The 5,111-nt window shown below is 49.1% G+C and overlaps 1 pseudogene; it reads left to right on the forward strand.

Annotated features, from left to right (window-relative positions):
* The first annotated feature begins 392 nt into the window (after window positions 1–392).
* On the forward strand, window positions 393–534 carry LOC123171714 (uncharacterized; annotated as a pseudogene).
* The last annotated feature ends 4,577 nt before the right edge of the window (window positions 535–5,111 follow it).

Consider the following 5,111-nt stretch of genomic DNA (forward strand, 5'->3'; position numbering starts at 1 on the left):
GGCGCGCGCAAGCCCTAGCCACCGTCCGAGGAGCGCAGCTGATCGACCACCTTAACCCCGATCATCCGTTCCCGGAGCCCAAGCTTGTTGACAAGGATGGCAAGCCAACCGATGTGCCCAACCCGGCGCATCTCATCGCACTGGCACAAGACTCTTAGGTGCTGAGCTTCATCTTCAACTCGATCTCAGCCCCTGTGATGATCCAGGTCGCCCACTGCACCAAGGCCGCGGTGGCATGGACCGCCATCAGGGAGATGTTCCTCTCCCAGACGCAGGCCAACATCGTCAACACGCAGATCGCCCTCTCCAACACCAAAAAGGGCACCACGACCATCGCCGACTACATCGGGCGCATGAAGGCGCTAGGCGACGAGATGGCTTCAGCAGGGAAGCCGCTCGACGATGATGACATGGTCTCCTACATCCTCGCTGGACTAGACTACGACTACATCTCGTTTGTCTCTTCCATCTGTGCTGCGAGGACCGAACCAATCAAGGTAGCAGAACTCTACTCTCAGTTGATTGGCTTTGAAAAACGCCTTGTTGTGTTCGAAGGTGGCAACCACTCCTCCCAGTCCTCGGCCAACGTCGTCTCCCGTGGCCGTGGTGGTTTCGGCCGAGGTGGAGGTGGCCGCGGCAATGGTGGTCGCGGCAACGGAGGAGGTGGACGCGGCAACAGAGGCCGTGGAAATGGAGGCCACGGCAACGGCAACGGAAACGGAGGAGTTGATGATCTTCCTAAAGTCACTTGCCAAATCGGCAAGAGGCAAAACCACACCGCCCTCAAATGCTAGCGCCGCCTCGACATCTCCTTCACCAAGAATGACAAGAGCGCAGGGTCGGCCACCACCTCTTCCTACGGGGTGGACACAAATTGATACCTTGATACAGGGGCTACCGATCACATCACCAGCGAGCTTGACAAGCTGACGGTTCGCAACAAGTACAACGGCAATGAACAAGTCCACACTGCAAAACGGAGAAGGTATGGAAATTAGTCATATTGGTCAATCTACTGTTCGTACTCCAACTCGTGATCTTCATCTAAAAGACATCTTGCATGTACCTGATGCCACCAAAAATCTAATTTCCGCTCATCGTTTGTCCACTGATAATCACACCTATCTCGAAGTTCACCCAAATTTCTTTTTTGTTAAGGAACAGGGAACAAGGAAAACCCTTCTCTGGGGCAGATGTAGACGTGGTCTCTACCCCCTTTCATCGGCTCCTTTGAGTTCAAGCAATCAAGTTTTTGGCGTCAATAAACTGGTGGCATAGCCGGCTAGGACACCCTTCATCCACCATAGTGCGTCATGTCCTTAGCCAAAACAACATTCCTTTCTCAAGTAGTGAATTGAATAAAGAAGGTGTTTGTGATGCATGCCAAATGGGCAAAAGTCACCAACTTCCTTACCCTAGTTCGATGAGTGTTTCCAAAGCTCCTTTAGAGCAAGTTTTTTTCCGATGTATGGGGGCCTGCCCGTGATTCTATCAATAAGAAAAACTATTATGTCTCATTTATTGATGATTACAGTAAATTCACATGGATATATCTCCTTAAACACCGATCTGAAGTGTTCAAAGTTTTTCATGAGTTTCAAACTCTTGTTGAAAGGTTATTCAATAAGAAAATCATCACTATGCAAACAGATTGGGGTGGCGAGTATGAGCGCCTTAATTCCTTCTTTCTCCAGTTAGGAATTACTCACCATGTCTCCTGTCCGCATGCTCACCAGTAGAACGGATCAGCTGAAAGGAAACATTGACATATTGTTGATGTAGGCCTCTCCCTCTTAGCTCATTCTTCTATGCCCTTGAAATTCTAGGATGAAGCTTTTCTTTCGACCACATATCTGACAAACCGCACCCCTAGCAAAGTGATCAATTTTTAAACTCCATTAGCTCGTTTGTTTCAAGAGAAACCGAATTACCATTCACTTCGCATTTTTGGATGTGCCTGTTAGCCAAAACTCGTCCATACAATTCCAAAAAATTAGCCTTCCGTTCTAAACAGTGTGTATTCCTTGGATACAACAACCTTCACAAAGGTTTTAAGTGTCTAGATGTTGCTGTTGGACGCGTTTATATATCTCGTGATGTCATATTTGATGAGACAATTTTTCCCTTTGCATCCTTAAACCCGAATGCAGGCAACCCTCTTCGTTCCGAAGTATTGTTGCTTCGTGAAACATCTCTCTCTGAACCTATTGATCACGAGGGCGAACTTGTAGTTGATCAATAGACTAATTTTCGTACTAATTCTGGAGAAAATCCCGCTATTATTCATCATTTTATGCAGTCACAACAAGACAAAGATAGCGTCGAGCACGACGAGGATCCAGGTGCTGCGGCAACTGATCCCGAGGCAGCGACAGGCGCAGACGGCACGACAGCAGTAGGCACAGGCGGCCCAGGCGGCGAATCTGTCTCGGGCTCACCAACTCCACCCAGGGAGCGCCGTGCGTCGCGGGCTGGCCCGCAAAATCCTGCCTCCCCTGGCGGGCCAACAGCCGGAGGACACGTTGTGCAGGATGGGCCGCATGAACCCGCGCGGCGATCGTCTCCTCTCGCTGGCTGTCACGTGGACGAGTCCCATGCAGGAGCAGCGTGTGGCGCGTCTCGCGCGGTTCCTGAACGACAGGACGCGCGATCCTCTGCCGCTGACAGCGGATCTGTCACGGGATCCCGTGCCGCTGCTCCCTCCTCTACGAGATCGTCTGTGGCACACCCTGTTGCAGCATCTGGTGTGCCAACCCGAGTAACCAGATCACAACATGGTATTGTGAAACCTCAAATACGTACAGACGGTACGGTCAGGTATGACAAGTTAAAACTGTTGGAAATATGAGCAATTTACCAAATAATTTTGCTAACGGAAATACTAGATAAAGCATGACTAATATAGCAGAGATAAAGTAAGTCATGCAATCTGACAGAGTGAAGGTAAATAGCATCTGCATATACGAACTTGAACTAAACACATCTAGAACAGACACTAGATGAAGTTGCATATATGAAGTAGAACCTATCATATGTAGGGCAGAAACTAGAGCAAAGAACTGTGTCATGACATCTAACAGAAAGAGCAAGAACACGTACGGGACAGTAGCAGCAGAAGCACTGGACTTGGGGTCGACATCCTCTCCAGCCATGTCGTTGCTGAGGTAGTCGACGTCGGGGAAGAAGTCATCGTCAAGGAAGTAGTCGTCGGAGTCCGTAATGAAGAAGCCAGTAGTCGCGCGGAGCGCTCCCCAAAAACCTTATCACCCTTCTCCCGTACAGGACTCAAAAGGTGCGGTTCTGGAGGCCTACTGTCCCGACCTGCGGTGCACGCCGCAATCTGGGATGAGGAAGATCGTAGCAGTAGCTCAGTGGTCAGGAACTTGGAGGCGAGAGAGTTGTGCTGTTCTGGTGTGTCTCTCTGGGAGGAGCGACCTCCCTTTTATAGGCACAGGAGAGGGACGCGAACAGGCTGCGACGGGAGGTGAAGCAATGGAGGGAGACGAAGCGAACAGGCAGCGGCCGAAGAGGCGCGCCGTTCAAATTCAGTGTCCACTACAGAAAACGTTTCAGCTCCCACGTGACCTTTCGTATACCCGCCGCGCGTGGCAAAAACTTAGACATCGGCTCGGCTCACTCCCGCAACCCGCGGCGCGTCGCGTTGTGACGAGGCGTGGCGTGGCGTGGCATGGCGAGGCGGGCGGCGGAGGAGGAGCGCGCGTGGATGTCCCTCTTGTTCTCATGCTCATACATGTGGGGAAAGAACCTCCCTTATAAAGAGGTCCGACTCCCTCTAAACTAGCAATGTGGGACTAAACTTTAGTAGTGTCCCTTGCCTTGCACGAATGGGCTAAGTGGGCCTCTAAGATTTATTAGGAATTTCTGAAATTGTTATTGGGCTAGGCCCATAAATAGATAAAATTCCAGCAATCCCCCACCAGATCCTAGAGCCACATAGAATTTGCCTTTAGTTCCAAAACACTGTTTTATATACCGGTACTGCAGTGGAGACTGTTAAGTTGAACTTCCACCTAGAACTATATGCTAGACTAGTAAGCAACTTGAACAGTGGACTGGGCCTTGAACTGCAAGTTTTCTGCGAATCTAGCTTCACATAAAGCCTTGACCGATACGTGGCTACCGTGGGTCTTCCCCGCGGGTGGAGCTTATGCGTCATACTCCGAGACCTTTCATGAGTTTACTAGAGAGAACCCTACTCTCATAGATTGCGACGTTTAACAATCAGACTCATATAGGTGTGTTCTTCAAAAGATGTTCTGCAGGACAACATCTCTGCTTAAATGAGCCACTTAGAACACATTAAGATATACATCAACCTGCCATGCAGTTTAGGAGAGTATTGCATCTTCATGGAGTGGTATTGTTAATAGTAAGGATACTCTCCTCTCAGTTGACCAACAGCTTGTCTTCCACATCTAATTCACGGGATCTCCGATCACAAAGAATAGGTTACCACTGTGAACAACTCATATTGTGGGTCTCATACCCATCTCCCTCGATGCATTATCTATCACATTACGTGATAGACCCTTAGTAAAAGGATCTGCCAGATTTTTAGACGTTTGGATATAATCCAATGCAATAACTCCGGAGTTTCTCATTTTCCTGACAGACTTTAACCTTCTCTGAACGTGTCTTGATGACTTCATGTTATCCTTTGAGCTGCTCACTTTCGTGATCACAGTTTGATTGTCGCAGTTCATAAGGATACCCGGTACAGGTTTCTCAACAACCGGCAAGTCATTCAAGAGCCGACGAAGCCAATCTGCTTCGACCGTAGCTGTATCTAGTGCTGTGAGTTCTGCTTCCATTGTTGACCTCGTTAAGATGGTCTGCTTGCAAGACTTCCAAGAAACAGCGCCACCTCCATGAGTGAATACATAACCGCTCGTGGCCTTTATCTCATCAGCATCTGAGATCCAGTTTGAGTCACTATACCCTTCAAGCACCTTTGGGTGCCCAGTGTAGTGAATTCCATAATTCGCAGTGCCTTTCAAATAACGCAAAACTCTCTCTAGAGCTTTCCAATGCACATCTCCTGGTTTTGAGACAAACCGACTCAGTTTGCTAACAGCAAAAGAGATGTCAGG

This window comes from Triticum aestivum, chromosome 7D, assembly GCF_018294505.1.
Source record: "Triticum aestivum cultivar Chinese Spring chromosome 7D, IWGSC CS RefSeq v2.1, whole genome shotgun sequence".
NCBI classification, from domain to species: domain Eukaryota; kingdom Viridiplantae; phylum Streptophyta; class Magnoliopsida; order Poales; family Poaceae; genus Triticum; species Triticum aestivum.